The 19,144-nt window shown below is 39.2% G+C and overlaps 1 non-coding gene and 1 pseudogene across 1 annotated transcript; both read right to left on the bottom strand.

Moving 5' to 3' along the window:
* Positions 1-1,019: 1,019 nt before the first annotated feature.
* On the bottom strand, positions 1,020-1,119 carry LOC127124364 (uncharacterized; annotated as a pseudogene).
* Positions 1,120-16,217: 15,098 nt separating this feature from the next.
* LOC127125157 (small nucleolar RNA R71) lies at positions 16,218-16,324 on the bottom strand. The gene has a single exon (XR_007804615.1). It is a non-coding gene; the product is annotated as a small nucleolar RNA R71 (small nucleolar RNA).
* Between the last annotated feature and the right edge of the window lie 2,820 nt (positions 16,325-19,144).

The raw sequence follows: 19,144 nt of genomic DNA on the forward strand, positions 1-19,144 counted from the left end.
AGCTACATTAATATAAAATCATGGTTTATTCAACAGAGCGAGAGTTTGAGATAAAACCTTTAACCAATAAAGTTAACCGAAACGATTTATTTTAAAACCAAGAAACCGACAAAGACTTGATTCCCTAGTTTTGACGAACTACATACCGATATCCGTTTTATTAATATTTAATCTAGATCTTAGTTTAGCCTTTAGTTTTTCCCCAAATAATCAAACATTTTTCACCTTAGCTTTACGTAGTAACCTTAGATAATGGTATATCGATTCATAAGTCCCTGTGGGATCGATATCTTTTAAAACTACGCGATAGAACTGTGCACTTGCAGTTTGTATCCCATTCTCGACTCACACAGTCGAGCGATCAAGTTTTTGGCGCCGTTGCTGGGGACTTTTATTTAATCGATATCGTAACTCTTCCGTTACGCTGTAGAGACTAAGGTTTCTCTTTCTTCTATTCTTTCTTTCGTTGATTTGTATGCCACGCACTCGCTCACAAGGCGAACCGCTCTATTTACGAATCAACGATATCGAGCTATATCTCCGAGTCTTACGACGAATTCGGGAATATCGTGCTGAAAACAATCTCCCTCCTATCGAATTTCCTGATCTCAAAGATCTTCTTCTTTCACCCGAGATGGCAGAACCAGCTCGTGCTCTTAGAGATTACGCCGCTCCATCGCAAGATGAGCCGCATTCAAGTATTGCTCCGCCCGCAATCGAAGCAAACAACTTCGAACTCAAACCTTCGCTGTTGCAGGCTGTGCAACAGAACCAATTCTCTGGAAATCCTACCGAAGATCCAAACCTTCATTTATCCGTATTTGTCCAATACGCCGATACTGTTAAAGCTAATGGTGTCACTTCAGAGGCAATTCGACTTCGTCTTTTTCCTTTCTCATTAAGAGATAGCGCTAGAAGATGGCTTCAATCTCTCCCTTCCAACTCAGTCACCACCTGGAACGAGTTGAAGAAAGTTTTTCTTGCCCGATACTTTCCGCCAAGCAAAACAGCTATGTTAAGAGCCCAGATAAACGGATTTAAACAGAAAGACAACGAGTCTCTTTTCGAAGCATGGGAAAGATACAAAGACATGATGAGACTTTGCCCACACCATGGTTTGGAAGACTGGTTAGTAATTCACACATTTTATAATGGTCTCTTATACAACACAAGGTTAACAATAGACGCCGCTGCAGGTGGTGCATTAATGAACAAACCTTATGCTGATGCTTACCAGCTTATCGAGAGCATGGCCCAAAACCACTATCAGTGGGGAACCGAACGAACAACGGTGGAAAAACCTCAAACGAAAACTGGCATGTACGAGATAAGTAACCTTGATCACGTTAATGCAAAAGTGGATGCTTTGGTCCAGAAAATTGAAAGTTTAAACGTATCACCCCCAGCCGCCGTGGTTGCTATAACTCAGAATTGCGATGTCTGTGGAATCCAAGGTCACACTCCTACGGACTGTCAACTCTTGACAGGAATCCAAGCAGAGCAAGTAAACTATGCTCAAGGAAGCCCCTATTCGAATACCTATAACCCAAATTGGAAGAACCATCCAAACTTTTCATATAAGAGTAATAATGCTTCGTACGCACCTGGACAGTCTCCAAATCAAGCCCCATCTATACCTCCGGGATATCAGAAACCGAACCCATCCATGCCTAACAATAATACCCCTAGAAAATCCAACTTGGAAATCATGATGGAAAACTTTATAGCTTCCCAACAACAAACCAATAAAGATTTCTTAAACCAGAATGTACACACTGGCGAACAACTTAAACAACTAGCAAGCAAAGTAGATGCCTTGGCTACCCATAACAAAATGCTGGAAACACAAATATCACAAGTAGCTCAACAACAAGCACCTACTGCTGCCCCAACTGGTACATTCCCTGGACAGCCCCAACCTAATCCGAGAAGCCAAGCTCATGCAATTATATTAAGAAGTGGAACGGAAGTGGAAGGACCGTCTGATCCAAGGATAGAAAACCAAAACCCTAAGAAATCAACTGAGGAAAGTGAACCTAAGGAAAAGGAAGAGAGTAATAAGGAAACCCTAGAAAAGAACAAACCTTATGTACCTCCACCACCTTACAAACCACCTATACCTTACCCTCAAAGGCTTGTTAAAACCAAAGATGCGGGCCAATTTAGAAAATTTGTTGATCTCCTTAAACAATTAAACGTTACAATTCCGTTCACCGAAGCTATTACGCAGATGCCCTCATATGCTAAATTCTTAAAAGAAATCCTTTCTAATAAGAGGAAACTTGAGGATAGCGAAACCGTTACACTCCCTGCCGAATGTAGCGCAATAATCCAAAACATGCCTCATAAACTCAAGGATCCGGGTAATTTCTCTATACCCTGTCACATAGGAAAATTTGTCATCGACAAAGCTTTATGCGATTTAGGAGCCGGAATTAGCGTTATGCCTTTATCCATATGTAAGAAACTGGAAATGGGAGAATTAAGACCGACCAAAATGTCTGTGCAACTAGCAGATCGTTCCATCAAATATCCTGTAGGAATCCTTGAAAACGTTCCCGTACGCATAGGTCAGTTTTACATTCCCACTGATTTTACAATTATGGACATTAGAGAAGATGATATTACACCCATTATACTGGGAAGACCATTCTTAGCAACTGCCGGTGCAATCATAGACGTAAAACGAGGACGACTCACCTTCGAAGTAGGTGAAGAGAAAATTGAATTCATTCTTTCCCAATTCTTGAAAGCACCTGCAATAGAAGATACATGTTACTTCATGGATATCATCGATGAATGCATAAAAGAAGCAGAGTTAGGAGAAGACAAATCATCAGACTATCTTTTAGAAGACAAACCTAACCAATGTTTAGCAATAACACCGGACCCTACACAATGTCTTAACAAACCAACCCCTGAGCTGAAGACACTTCCCAAAAATCTGAGATATGAATTCCTAGACTTAGAACTTGAACGACCTGTGATAGTTAATGCAGATCTAGGAAGACTCGAAACAGAAAAACTCCTACATATCTTAAGGAAGTACCCCACCGCACTAGGATACCACATCACCGATCTTAAAGGAATAAGCCCTTCTATTTGTATGCACCGCATCATGTTAGAAGAAGACTGTAAAACCTCTAGGGAACACCAGAGAAGACTAAATCCGATCCTGAGTGAGGTAGTAAAGAAAGAAATAACCAAGTTATTGGAAGCAGGTATTATATATCCTATATCTGATAGCAAATGGGTTAGCCCTGTACACGTTGTACCAAAGAAAGGAGGCATAACCGTTATTGAAAACGAAAAAGGAGAAACTATAACTAAACGAATCGAATCGGGATGGAGAATGTGCATTGATTATAGGAAACTAAACAAAGCAACCCGAAAAGATCATTTCCCTTTACCATTCATTGACCAAATGTTAGAACGATTAGCAAAACATTCACATTTCTGTTATCTAGACGGTTATTCAGGCTTCTTTCAAATACCAATTCACCCTGATGACCAAGAAAAGACAACGTTCACGTGCCCTTTTGGTACCTTCGCTTATAGACGAATGCCGTTTGGTCTGTGTAATGCCCCTGCAACCTTTCAAAGATGCATGATGGCAATATTCGCCGACTTTCTCGAAAACATCATGGAAGTATTTATGGATGACTTTTCTGTATACGGACAAAGTTTCGAGGAATGCCTTGAAAACCTAGAAAGAGTCCTTGAGCGATGTGTAAAAGTAAACTTAGTACTTAACTGGGAAAAGTGCCACTTTATGGTACAAGAAGGAATTGTTTTAGGACACATCATCTCGAACAGAGGAATTGAAGTAGACAAAGCCAAAATAGAGGTAATCGAAAATCTTCAACCCCCAAGAACCGTGAGAGAAGTACGAAGCTTTTTAGGACACGCCGGTTTTTACCGACGATTCATCAAAGACTTCTCTAAGATAACTAAACCTTTAACCGGACTATTGATGAAAGATGCCGAATTCATATTCGACGATAACTGTTTAAAAGCATTTCAAACACTTAAACAAGCATTGATCTCCGCACCCATAATGCAGACACCAGACTGGAATGAACCATTCGAAATAATGTGCGATGCCAGTGATTATGCTGTAGGTGCTGTTTTAGGACAACGAAAGGATAAAAAGCTTCACGTAATATATTACGCAAGCAGAACCCTGGATGAAGCGCAAATGAATTACGCCACTACCGAGAAAGAACTCCTAGCAGTGGTATTTGCGCTAGATAAATTTCGTTCTTACTTGGTAGGAGCCAAAATAATAGTCTACACTGATCACGCTGCTATCAGGTACCTTTTAACAAAAAAGGATGCTAAACCTAGACTCCTAAGATGGATCTTGTTGCTACAAGAATTCGACTTAGAAATCAAGGACAAGAAAGGAACTGAAAACGTAGTAGCAGACCATCTCTCTAGACTTGAGAACCTTGAACCGGAAAGAACATCAATTAATGATGATTTCTCGTATGACAAACTTATAGCTACTTTGGAAGAGAACAACTCCGACATGCAAGTAGAAACCACCTTAGCTATATCCGTCACACCATGGTACGCTGATCTAGTCAATTATTTAGCTGCCGGAATAGTTCCACCTACTTTATCTTACCAGCAGAAGAAACGATTCTTCTACGACATAAAACACTATTACTGGGATGATCCCTTACTTTTCAAAAGAGGCCCCGATGGTATTTTCCGTCGATGTATACCCGAAGAAGAAGTAGAAAATATAATCCAACACTGTCACTCCGCTCCTTATGGTGGACACACAAGTACATCCAAGACCTGCTCTAAAATCCTACAAGCCGGCTTTTATTGGCCAACTATATGGAAGGACGTACATGCGGCTATTAAGGAGTGTGACAGATGTCAACGCACGGGAAACATATCTAGACGTGACGAGATGCCACAAAAAGGTATTTTGGAAGTAGAGATTTTCGACGTGTGGGGAATAGACTTCATGGGACCCTTTCCATCCTCTTTCGGTAACAAATACATACTCGTGGCAGTTGACTACGTATCAAAATGGATCGAAGCTGTAGCTTCTCCAACAAATGACACCCGAGTAGTAACTAGACTCTTTAAAAATATAATATTTCCGAGATTTGGCATCCCAAGAATAGTAGTCAGTGATGGTGGATCACACTTTATATCCAAGGTACTCGAAAAACTACTACTTAAGTATGGAGTAAGACATAGGATAGCAACACCTTACCACCCTCAAACCAGTGGACAAGTGGAAGTATCTAACAGAGAAATCAAGCAAATACTAGAAAAAACGGTCGCCACTTCAAGGAAAGATTGGTCATTGAAATTACCAGAAGCTTTGTGGGCTTACCGAACTGCTTATAAAACCCCCATAGGGACGACCCCATTTAAGCTCATTTATGGAAAATCCTGTCACCTCCCGGTAGAATTAGAACATAAAGCCTATTGGGCTATTAGAAATCTAAATTGGAATTATAAAGCCGCCGGTGAAAAGAGAATCCTTGACATAAACGAATTAGAGGAACTCAGAAGAGACGCCTATGAAAATGCCAGAATCTATAAAGAAAGAACAAAACAATGGCATGACAAGCGTATATCAAGGAAAATCTTCAAGCAAGGCGACGCAGTACTTTTATTTAACTCTAGACTAAAGTTATTCCCGGGAAAACTACGATCCAGATGGTCAGGGCCTTTTCATATCACTAAAATCTTTCCCAGTGGAGCGGTAGAAATAAAAGGAAAATCTACAGAACCGTTCACCGTAAACGGGCAACGTCTGAAACACTATCACTATGCGGAAACCAACGAGGACTCGTAAATCCTACACTTAGACGAAACGCCCCCAGGACCTATAGATTATATTTAACAGTTTCTTTGTCGAGCTTGCGACATTTAAACAAAGCGCTTAGTGGGAGACAACCCACAAATTAGTTTGTTATTTTATTATTCTATTATTATCATTTCCCTATTTCTTTCTTAATTATTCTTTTAATTTCTGTTTAGCATTCATTCTTGATTTATTCAAAAAGAAAAAAAATATAATAATAATAATTTTTTCTTCTTTCGGCATTTGGCCAAATCCTGACTTAAACTCATGTTTTCTTTTCTCTAGCTAACACTAACCAGATGGGACATATTGATCGTATGGGTATCAAGTTCAGAGGAATGGCTCAGAAACAAAAGTTTGAAGAACTAGCCGCTAGAGAGATGCTACCTAGTTTATATGCTGATGATTGGGCTATGACTGCCCTTGGACTGAGACAGAGTGTCCTGTATTTGCTGAATCAGATTGGATGGGAGACATCCCCTATCCTGAGACATTTCACCACCTACCGGAGACTCACACTAGAATTCCTTAGCTCATTAATCTATCTACCCAGCCATGGAAAAGGAATTAGCAGAGGTTTTATCCAGTTCAGAATGTTCAATATGGAGTACCAATTTAATATTAGAGACTTCACCAACCTTTTGGGTTTCCCTACCTCCTTTGATACATTCACTGTAAGCCAGGAAGAACTTTTTGAATATAGAGAGCTTGAACACTTTTGGGGTAGGCTGACTGGAAATGATGAGCCCGAAGAACATGAGTTTCTCTCTGGAAACATACACAACCCGGCCTTTCGCTATTTCCATAAGATCCTGACCCACACTTTATTTGGGAAGAAGCCAAATAGTACTTCAGTTTCACGTGATGAACTCTTCATCATATTTTGTGCTTCCCAGAACCGTCCAATGAACGGTGCCACTTTTATGTTAGCTAATTTGGACCACCTTATCCAGGATGAGCGAGCACCCATTAGAATAGGCGGTTTGATAACTATGATAGGTAATGCTATTGGGTTACGTCAGCCTATGCTTGACCTAAACCCTTTTTGTGGCATTACTACTATGAGTATACCTTTCCTCTTCAGCACTATGTTTATAGCAAACCTAGGGACTGATGAGTTTGAGCTTATTATTGATAACCAGGTTCTCTGCCTATTCACCATGCCCGATCCTAGGACTAGTGTTCATAACCAAAGGAACTGGCTCTATAACCTGAATGAAACCCCAACTCCTACTAGATCCACTGAATCCATCCAGGATTATGAAATTTGTAATGACTATGAGAATTATGTTGACCAGATCCCTCATGCTGAATCTGACCCTCAGACACCATCCGGCTATCATGATATTGACCCTCCTCCTCAGCCTGTTCAGACCGAAGAATCAGCCATACCTGACCTCCGACATCATATGCCCGGAACTGATTATAACACCGCCATTGAAGCTTTGATGTCAGAACAAGACGCCCTCAGAGGAGAATTTACTAACATGAGACACGAAGTTCTAGGATACATGAGCAGTATGACGAATCAGTTTCACGAGTTGCTACATCATGTTAACTCTTTTGCTCCTCCGGCCAGAGATCGTACAGAGGGATAGAGTTTAGTTATTTTTCTAAGTTATTTAGTTTTAAATTAGATTTTTCATTAATGTTATTTGAATTCGTGTTCGCATTTTTTTTTTTTCATTTCATTGTTTTCCTTTCCTATATTACATTATGATCATTTTTATTGAAGCTGTTTATTTAATTTTATTATGCAATAGCTATTATGCTCTACTGTTGCTACCTATGAATTATTATTATACAAAGCAGATTAAGCGTGCACAATAAATTAAACTGCAGACTAAACTGATCATAAGCAAAACAAAACAAAACAAATAACAAAAATTAAATCCTTTACCGAAGTGATTTTGTGAAATGCTACTGTAGCCTTTCCAAAAAGGAATGTGTGACGAGCGTCACATTATCCGTAACGGACGGCACGCCTATTGCCTGTTACGAGCGTCACACCCCTGTGACGAGCGTAACACTCCTCAGACTAGTGAACGTTAAGGAGCCGTTGGAGACGAACGTTACACCTTTAACTTTTTACCTTCCCCATTCATTTTTCATTTAACCACACTTAATTACTTTTCAACCACCTTTTCTTTCCACCTTCCAAATTCTTCTCCTATAAATACCCACCAAACCTTCCTTCATTCACCACAAACAATCCTCTCCTATCAAATACATTTCTTTTTCTTTCCAAATCACCCCTTCAAAATTCATCACAATGGCGGGAAATCAGAATTTCGGAAATATCATCTTCCGATCCGAAGATGACAATTATCAAAGGGAGCAATTCGAGCGTTTCCAACAGCGAGGCGTCGCTTCCACCAGGTACCCCGATTTAACCTTGTTTACAACAATTAGGCCTACTCCAAGGTATCGAATGGATGCTCCGTCAAGCCAACTTAACCTTCCTTTGCACTCATAATCAACCCACCTACCCATCCCTAACCTTAGAATTCTTAAGTTCATACGACTACACCACTCCCGCCGGTGAAGACGAATTTTTAACCGGTACCGCAACCTTCCGGATGTTTAACACCGAGTACTCCCTAACCCAAAACCAATTGAGTACCATGCTACAATTTCCCACAGAAGGTCTGCTGCACGCCAGAATCCCTCCAACCTCAAACTGGAACACAGTTGGTGTTTTCAGCCTTTTTAAGAAAATTTCCGGTATAGATACCTACAACTGGGAAGAGCTCCTTCTCTCCCATATACATAACCCCACTATCCGGTACTTTATCCGCATCTTGCAAAACACAGTTTTTGGAAGGCCAAACAACAGCCAGGTCAACTCAAAGGAACTATTTTTCCTCCAGTGCGTCTTCGAACCAGATACTCAGGTAAACGCCGCCTCCTTTCTCTTTCATCATATCCGCACCTTATGTGCTAGAGGCAGGCAACCTTTTATAATCGGTGGATTAATCACCACCATAGCACTTGGCCTACACCTAGGGGATAAACTTCAAACTTTAGAATCCCTACCTCCCCTATCTATGGATATCAGCTACTGTCGATCCAGCCGCTTGATTAAGAACAGAGTAGGCGGAGGATATTATCTTATGGTGAACAACCAGGCAGTCCCAAGCGTTGTTCTACCAAATACTGCCCGCACTGATGTCACAAACCCCGACTGCCACCTCTACGATCTAAACGCTCCCGAAACCACCGAGCCTTCACAAACAAACCCGCAAACAGATGAGTTTGAAGAAATGGAACAAGGTGATCATCCGCCTACACAACAGTCAGTCCCGCTCAACCCTTCCAGTAATGCAACTGGCCCATCCTCCCAACGTCGTCGACGAAGAAGGCCTGCAACCAACGACGACATTATGGATGCTATCGACGGTATGCAGGCACAGAATGTCGAAATGCTGCAGATGATGCGTCAAATGCAACAGTAACAGGATGCTAGGAATGCCATAACCGACCAGCGGTTTACTGAGTTGTTCAGCAGGTTCGACAACTTAGACTTACGTCAGAGATCACCAGGTCCAAGAACCAGAGGCGGAAGACAACCTTAGTTGTAGTTTTTTTTTTTCCTTTCCATATTGTATTTCATTTCCTTAAAACATTGGGGATAATGTTTAATTTAAGTAGGGGGGGGGGGAAACTTGTTCTTCCTATTTCCATTGTTCAAGTATGTACTTTTCCTTTTAATGTTATTTCCTAAAAAAAAAAAAAAAAAAAAAATAATAATAATTTTAAGTTGAGTCCCGAGTGTGAAAATTTCTATTATCTATTCCCTCAAAAATTTTCATGAGCCATAACAAAAATTTAACACACCCAATAAGTATAAAGGTCGCTTATTTTATACAACTTGAGTGAAATCAAGACAAAAATCATTACCATAACAACGCTATGAGAACCTCAACATGTTAGATCAGGATAAGTACCTATTATACCGATTCCTCGAACTTTTAGTTTTATAGTAACCCCGAGTAGTTTATACGAGAAGTCAGCACCATCTTAATAGCAAACTACGTGGAGAGCCGATGAATATAAGTGAATGATCCCCCAAAGTAACATAAAATATATGAATATATCAGGAAATGTACTGATTAAATTAGGTGATCCTTACCAGATCATTTAATCTAAAGGTTGCAGATCATGCAAAAACACAATATGAAAGATCCATTATGAGTTGGTTCAGTAGGTATCTGGTACTGAACTCGGTAGGGCGGACTACGGTTCGATCCCCCACAATTTGCAATGGAGTGAATGACGAAGTTATCCGACTTATGTACCAGAACTTCTAGCTAAAAGCGGATCATAATCACTAACCGGTTACTCCACTATGTGCGCGAAAAGATAAAGGGCTTAATGTGATTTCGCTAGAATGAAAACGGGTGAAATAAGAGTAAAGGAACTAGGATAGCTATAATGGCATTGCTCGAACTGGTTTGCATAAGGTCGGGTTATCTGAGGTTGTAACGGTAGTTGTTGATGTCAAGGTTAAACTCAAGTTGCTTCTAAACAAAATCCACTTGCAACCTATTACGAATTGATGTGTGTTTTGAAACTTCGCCTGGCTAAATTTTTGAAAACGATTTCTATACTGAATTTTGCTTGAGGACAAGCAAAGATCTAAGTATGGGGGAGTTTGATAACACGAAATTATATCATATTTTAGGACTTAATTCCATTAAATTCTATGACTATTTATTTCGGTTTACTGCATTTTATGAGATATTACGTGGTATTTTCTTCCTATTTGTCGCAGGTAGTCTATTTTGAAGAACAAGTGAAAATGGAAGAAAAGGAGGTGAAAAAGGAGAGAAAAGGAACCAAAGGCCAAAGCCCAGCCCAAAGCGCACAAGTCACCAATGTTGTGCCTGTGACGGACGTCACAGTGTGCGTGACGAGCGTCACGCAAAACAGCCTTGTGACGGACGTCACACATGGTGTGACGAGCGTCACACCATTCCACTACCTTTTTGGCGCAAGTAACGCCCTCAGAAGACTTGAAGAGACGTTGAGGAGTTTGTGTCCTATATCCACGCCGTGCATTTAGCCACGTTGAAGACCTTGGGAAACGAAAAGCAGTTACCAGCACCAATATAAATAGCTATCTCTAAAACCTAAAAGGGTTCCTCGGTTTTTCCACGCTCACATTGCCGAAGCTTTTCCAATTTTCTTTCTTTTTGCGCTTTTGCTTATTTTTCTTTTCCAACAACTTAACATTGTTTATTTATTTATTTCTTTTGCAAGTTCTACATTCTTTTTCCCTTGCAATTTACCTTTCCCTTTTTAGCATTTAGATATTTTTCGCATAATAGTTTCTACACCGGAAACTATTGTGCAACTTTTTATCGGATCTAACCTTACGTTAGATTCTAGTTTTATTTCCTTGGTTTAATTTATTGTTTAATTGAAGATTCCAAGAACAAATCCTACCGGCTTGTGGTGGAGTGTTCAAGACTATTGTATTACGCATTCAGGTTCTTTAATCATTATTTAATGTTTTGTTTTATTATTTATTTATATTGTCTGCCTGGAATGAGTCTGTTTATGCATGATATGTATTCTTGTTTATTTAGCATGTCTGGCTAATTCGCCTAGATATCGGTATGTAAAGTAAGCAGAATAAGGGATCAAGATTGAGTCGGTCTATTTAAACTTAAAATTGAAATCAATCTTTTTACGGTCTCAACTTACAGGTTTAATAACAAGATTTTTTTACAAAAGTAAAGGACATAAAGAAGTTAAAATCAATAGAGCGAGAGTTTGAGGTTTTAACTGGACAGTGTAAGTTAGGCATTAATTCTAGATCAGGGCGAGAGCAAGTTTTAGAGTTAATTAAATTCTGACCTTTTCCAAAAAGTATTTTTAAAGATTGAATGTGAGGACGAGAGTTAAGCATTTGGATTTAATTATATAACCTAAGTCAACAGAGCGAGAGTTTGAGATAAGGGTGTTTAAAACGGTCAGTGTTTTCTTAAGAAGAGTTTTTGCAACTTTATTGCTTTCAAAATATGGTTTTTGACTTAATTATAAGTGACAGCTACATTAATATAAAATCATGGTTTATTCAACAGAGCGAGAGTTTGAGATAAAACCTTTAACCAATAAAGTTAACCGAAACGATTTATTTTAAAACCAAGAAACCGACAAAGACTTGATTCCCTAGTTTTGACGAACTACATACCGATATCCGTTTTATTAATATTTAATCTAGATCTTAGTTTAGCCTTTAGTTTTTCCCCAAATAATCAAACATTTTTCACCTTAGCTTTACGTAGTAACCTTAGATAACGGTATATCGATTCATAAGTCCCTGTGGGATCGATATCTTTTAAAACTACGCGATAGAACTGTGCACTTGCAGTTTGTATCCCATTCTCGACTCACACAGTCGAGCGATCACATTGCCAACTCGTAGGTCGACTCCACCTTTTGCTAAATCTCTACTCCTTTTTAGTCCCTGCGCATTGGTACAAATGTGAGAACCGCATCCAGTATCTAATACCCATGATGCAGAAGTAGATAAATTAATTTCAATAACAAAAATACCTGAAGTTGAAGTCTCTACTCCATTCTTCTTATCTTCCAGGTACTTTGGGCAGTTTCTCTTCCAGTGTCCGGTCTTACCGCAATGGAAGTAGGTGCCTTCTCTTGCTATGCCTCCACTAGGCTTCAAAGCAACAATAGTGGGTTTGGGTTTGGCAACTTCCTTGCCTTTCCCTTTATCACCCTGCTTGGTGGGCCTTTTGTTCTATCTCTTTCCATTTCCGATCATCAGAATGGACTTCCCTTTTGACTTCAGATTCTGCTCAGCAGTTCTTAACATGGCTAGAAGTTCAGGAAGAGATTTTCCCATATCATTCATATTGAAATTTAGGACAAATTGACTGAATCTATCTGGCAACGATTGCAAGATCAAATCAGTCGCAAGTTCTTTTTCGAGGGGAAAACCCAATCTCTCAAGGTTTTCCACATACTCAATCATCTTGAGCACGTGGGGACCTACAGGGGCTCCCTCAGCTAACTTGCCTTGAAAAAGGGCATTTGAAACTTCAAACCTTTCATGCCTTGCTTGCTCTTGATAGAGCATCTTCAGGTGTTCGATCATATCGAACGCTGCCATGTTCTCATGTTGCTTTTGCAATTCTGAGTTCATGGTAGCTAGCATGAGACAAGCAGTTTCATTGGCATCATCGACATGCTTCTTATAAGCATCTCTTTCTGCCTTAGGTGCAAAACTAGGAGGTTCCTCTTCAGGAATAGGTTTCTCCAAGACATACAACTTTTTTATCATGTTTGAGGACAATCCTCAGGTTTCGGTGCCAATCCAGAAAATTTGTCCCAGACAATTTTTCCTTGTCAAGGATTGATCGCAAGGTGTTGTTAGAGGTGTTTGTTGTCATGGTAATCTACATAAGAATTAATGAAAATATAAGTATCAATAACATATTTAATTAGGCCTTTAATTAAATATGCTCCCACTATGTTACTCAAAACAAATGACCCTCACCATTTGATTCGAAAAATCCCGTTGGAAGATTTTCTAGTGGGTCGAGATCCATATTTCACTTCGTTTTAAGTCCGCGTAGGCGGATTACACAAAACTAGGTTATTTAGGTAGGAACTCCTTCCAATTGTATCTAATACAACTCTCGAATATTTTAGTTGGGTGAATAACTCCTTATTCCAATCCATCACATGGATCAATTCCAACTCTTGCTTCTAAACATATATAATCTTATTATAATTTGTTTAGTTAAGTTTGACCAATTGTTTTAACAATTGGATATTACAATTATCCCATCGCACCTTACTAATATAGAACATGCACCTCGCGTAGGCGAAACCTACATTATCCGATACTAGTCTTGATGAGTATTAAAACTTGGAAAGCATAAACTTAATATTTAATTTGAGGGAATTTGCAATTATTCTGATCTCACCGGCTTATTTATCATATAAATCGTCTCTCACATGCATCAATGATAACATGAAATAATATCACATTCTAGGACTCGATTTAATTAAATTATATTATTATTCACTCCAATTTATTTCATTTTATTCGATATTACTTGGTATTTTGCTTTCTATTTATCTCAGGTGGCTTATTTAAAGCACAAGTGAAAAAGGAAGAAAAGGAGGTGCAAAAAGAAATGAAAAGAAGCAAATTCCACCAAGCCAAGGCCCAGCCCAAAAGCACAGGCGCTGCACCTGTGACGAGCGCCACACAAGGTGTGACGAGCGTCACGCCCTACCCACTTGTGTTACGAGCGTAACACATGGTGTGACGGACGTCACACCATTCTCCTATATTTTTGGCTTCAGAAGCGCAACAGAGGCACGTTGAAGCCTATTGTTACGCTTGACTAGTGGAACGTGAGGATTTTTACACGGAAAGCCTTTGGAGACCGTTACAAAAAGTAAACAATATAAATAGTGGCTTTTGGCAAACCCTGCAGCTCTCTCTCACTCCCGGCCGACTCCCTGCTTCGTTCAATTTTTCTCTTCCAGCCGTGCAAGCATACCATTATTTTTACAGTTTTTACTTTTATTTGCAATTGTTATTTTTCTTTTCCAGCAATTCCTTTAAGAACTTAATTAATTTTTCACACAATAGTTTCTACACCGGAAACTATTGTGTACCTTTTACTAGATCTAACCTTACGTTAGATCCTAGATTTTTATTCCTTCGCTTTTTATTTTCCTGTCCGATTGAAGAATTCAAGAACAAATCCAACCGGTCTGTGGTGGAGTGTTCAAGACTGCTATTAATTACTCAGGTTCTTTAATTATTGTTTGAATTTATATATGCCCTTTTATTGTTTATTTATATTATTTGCCTGAGATGGATTTATTTGTGCATTGTTTAGATCTGTTTAGCATGTCTGGCTAATTTATTTAGGTATCGGTATGTAAAGTAAGCGAAATAAAGGAATCGAAACTAAGTTGGTTTAATTTCATTTAAAAATAAATCACTCTTTTTATGGTCCCAATTTACAGGTTTAATAACAAAGTTTTTGTACGAGAGTAAAAGACATAAAGAAGTTAAATTCAATAGAACGAGAGTTTGAGTTTTTAACTGGACATAGTAAATTGAGCATTAATTCTAAATCAGGGCGAAAGTAATTTTTAGAGTTAATTAAATTCTAATCTTTTTCAAAAAGTATTTTTAAAAGTTAAATGTGAGGACGAGAGTTAAGCATTTGAATTTAATTATATAATCTAAGTCAACAGAGCGAGAGTTTGAGACGAGGGTATTTAAACGATTAGTGTTTTCTTAAAAAGAGCTTCTATAGATTCTGTTGTTTTCAAAATGTGATTTTGGACTTAACCAATAAGTGACAGCTGCGTTAATATAAAGTCATAGTCTCTTCAACAGAGCGAGAGTTTGAGAAAAGACTTTTAATCAATAGTATTTACTGAAAAGATTTATTTAAAAAAAAAACCAAGAAACCAACGAAGATTTGATTCCCTAATTACGACGAACTACATACCGATATCCGCTTAATTGATATTTAATCTAGATCTTATTTTAGTTTTAACTTTTCCCCCGAACAATCAAAGTATCATCGGCCTTAGCTTTACGAAGTAACCTTAGATAACAGTATATCGATTCATAAGTCTCTGTGGGATTGATATCTTTTAAAACTACGCGATAGAACTGTGCACTTGCAGTTTGTACCCCAAATTCGACTCATAAAGTCGCGATCAAGTTTTTGGCGCCGTTGCCGGGGACTTTTATTTAGTCGATATCGTAACTCTTCTGTTACGCTGTAGAGACTAAGGCTTATTTTTAGTTTTTATTTCTTTCGTTGATTTGTATGCCACACACTCGCTCACAAGGCGAGCCGTTCTACTTACGAATCAACGACATCGAACTATATCTCCGAGTCTTACGACGAATTCGGGAATATCGTGCTGCAAACAATCTCCCTCCTATTGAAATTCCTGATCTCAAAAATCTTCTTCCTTCACCGATACCCGAGATGGCAGAACCAGCTCGTGCTCTTCGAGATTACGCCGCTCCATCGCAAGATGAGCCACATTCGAGTATTGCTCCACCCGCAATCGAAGCAAACAACTTCGAACTTAAACCTTCACTGTTGCAAGCAGTGCAACAGAACCAATTCTCTGGAAATCCTACCGAGGATCCAAACCTTCATTTATCCATATTTGTCCAATACGCTGATACTGTTAAAGCTAATGGTGTCACTTCAGAGGCAATTCGACTTCGTCTCTTTACTTTCTCGTTAAGAGATAACGCTAGAAGATGGCTTCAGTCTCTTCCTCCAACTCAGTCACCACGTGGAACGAGTTGAAGAAAGTCTTCCTTGCCCGATATTTTCCGCCGAGCAAAACAGCTATGTTAAGAGCCCAGATAAATGGATTTAAACAGAAAGATAACGAGTCTCTTTTCGAAGCATGGGAAAGATACAAAGACATGATGAGACTTTGTCCACACCATGGTTTAGAGGACTGGTTAGTGATTCATACCTTCTATAATGGTCTCTTGTACAACACGAGGTTAACAATAGACGCCGCCGCAGGTGGTGCACTTATGAACAAACCTTATGCTGATGCTTATCAACTTATCGAGAGCATGGCCCAAAACTACTACCAGTGGGGAAGCGAAAGAACAATGGTAGAAAAACCTCAAGCGAAAAGTGGCATGTACGAGATAAGTAACCTTGATCATGTTAATGCAAAAGTGGATGCTCTGGTCCATAAAATTGAAAGTTTAAATGTATCACCTCCAGCCACCGTGGTTGCCATAACTCAGAATTGCAAGGTCTGTGGAATCCAAGGTCACACTCCTGCAGATTGTCAGCTCCTAACAGGAATCCAAGCAGAGCAAGTAAACTATGCTCAAGGAAATCCCTACTCGCATACCTATAACTCCAACTGGAAGAATCATCCTAATTTTTCATATAAAAGTAATAATGCCTTATACGCGCCTGGACAAGCTCCAAATCAAGCCCCAGCTATACCTCCGGGATATCAAAAGCCGATCCCATCTACACCTAACAATAACGTTCCTAGGAAATCCAACATGGAAATCATGATGGAGAACTTCATAGCTTCTCAACAGCAAACCAATAAAGATTTCTTAAACCAGAATGTACACACTGGCGAACAAATTAAACAACTAGCAAGTAAAGTAGATGCCCTGGCTACTCATAACAAAATGCTGGAAACACAAATATCACAAGTAGCTCAACAACAAGCGCCTACTGCTGCCCCAACTGGCACATTTCCTGGACAGCCCCAACCTAACCCGAGAAGCCACGCTCATGCAATCATACTAAGAAGTGGAACGGAAGTGGAAGGACCGTCTGATCCAAGAACTGAGAACCAAAACTCTAAAAAGTCGACTGAGGAAGAAAATAAACCTAAGGAAAAGGAAGAGAGTAATAAGGAAACCGTAGAAAAGAAAGAACCTTATATACCTCCACCACCTTATAAACCACCTATTCCTTACCCTCAAAGGCTTATTAAAACCAAAGATGCGGGCCAATTTAAAAAATTTGTTGACCTACTGAAACAATTAAACGTCACAATTCCTTTTACAGAAGCTATTACACAGATGCCCTCATATGCTAAGTTCTTAAAAGAAATTCTTTCTAATAAAAGGAAACTTGAAGATAGCGAAACTGTTACACTCACTGCTGAATGTAGCGCTATAATTCAGAATATGCCTCCTAAACTTAAAGATCCAGGTAGTTTCTCTATACCCTGTCACATAGGAAAATTTGTCATAGACAAGGCCTTATGCGATTTAGGAGCCGGTATTAGTGTTATGCCTTTATCCATATGCAAGAAACTTGAAATGGGAGAATTAAGACCAATTAAAATGTCTGTGCAACTAGCGGATCGTTCTGTTAAATATCCTGTAGGAATTCTTGAAAACGTTCCCGTGCGCATAGGTCAATTCTACATTCCAACCGATTTTATAATTATGGACATTAGAGAGGATGAAGTTACACCCATTATACTGGGAAGACCGTTCTTAGCAACTGCCGGTGCGATCATAGATGTAAAACGAGGACGACTCACTTTCGAAGTGGGAGAAGAGAAAATTGAGTTCATTCTTTCCCAATTTTTGAAAGCACCTGCAATAGAAGACACATGTTACTTCATGGATATCATCGATGAATGCATAAAAGAAACAGAGTTAGAAAATCACAAATCATCTGACTATCTTGTAGAAGACAAACTTAACCAATGTTTGGCAATAACACCGGATCCTACGCAATGCCTTAAGAAACCAACCTTAGACCTGAAAACACTTCCCAAAAATCTGAGATATGAATTCCTAGACTTAGAACTTGAACGACCAGTGATAGTTAATGCAGACCTAGGAAAACTCGAAACAGAAAAACTCCTGCATATCTTAAGAAAATATCCAACCGCACTAGGATACAACATCACCGACCTTAAAGGAATAAGTCCTTCTATTTGTATGCACCGTATCATGCTCGAAGAAGACTGTAAAACTTCTAAGGAACACCAGAGGAGACTAAACCCGATCCTGAGTGAGGTAGTGAAGAAGGAAATAACCAAGTTATTAGAGGCAGGTATCATATATCCTATATCTGATAGCAAATGGGTTAGTCTTGTACACGTAGTACCGAAGAAAGGAGGTATAACAATTATTGAAAATGAAAAAGGAGAAACTATAACTAAACGAATCGAATCGGGATGGAGAATGTGCATTGACTATAGGAAACTAAACAAAGCAACCCGAAAAGATCATTTCCTTTTACCATTCATTGACCAGATGTTAGAACGATTAGGAAAACATTCTCATTTCTGCTATCTAGACGGTTATTCAGGCTTCTTTCAAATACCAATTCATCCTGATGACCAAGAAAAGACAACATTCACGTGTCCTTTTTGTACCTTCGCTTACCGACGAATGTCGTTTGGCTTGTGCAATGCTCCTGCAACCTTCCAAAGGTGCATGATGGCGATATTCGCCGATTTTCTCGAAAACATCATGGAGGTATTTATGGACGATTTCTCCGTATGCGGACAAAGCTTTGAAGAATGTCTTGAAAACCTAGAAAGAGTTCTGGAACGATGTGTAAAAGTAAACCTAGTACTTAATTGGGAAAAATGTCACTTCATGGTACAAGAAGGAATTGTTTTAGGACACATCATCTCAAATAGAGGAATTGAAGTAGACAAGGCCAAAATAGAGGTAATCGAAAACCTTCAACCTCCGAAAACTGTGAGAGAAGTACGAAGCTTCTTAAGACATGCCGGTTTTTATCGACGATTCATTAAAGA

This window comes from Lathyrus oleraceus, chromosome 2 (genome assembly GCF_024323335.1).
Source record: "Lathyrus oleraceus cultivar Zhongwan6 chromosome 2, CAAS_Psat_ZW6_1.0, whole genome shotgun sequence".
In the NCBI taxonomy this organism is placed as follows: Eukaryota; Viridiplantae; Streptophyta; class Magnoliopsida; order Fabales; family Fabaceae; genus Lathyrus; species Lathyrus oleraceus.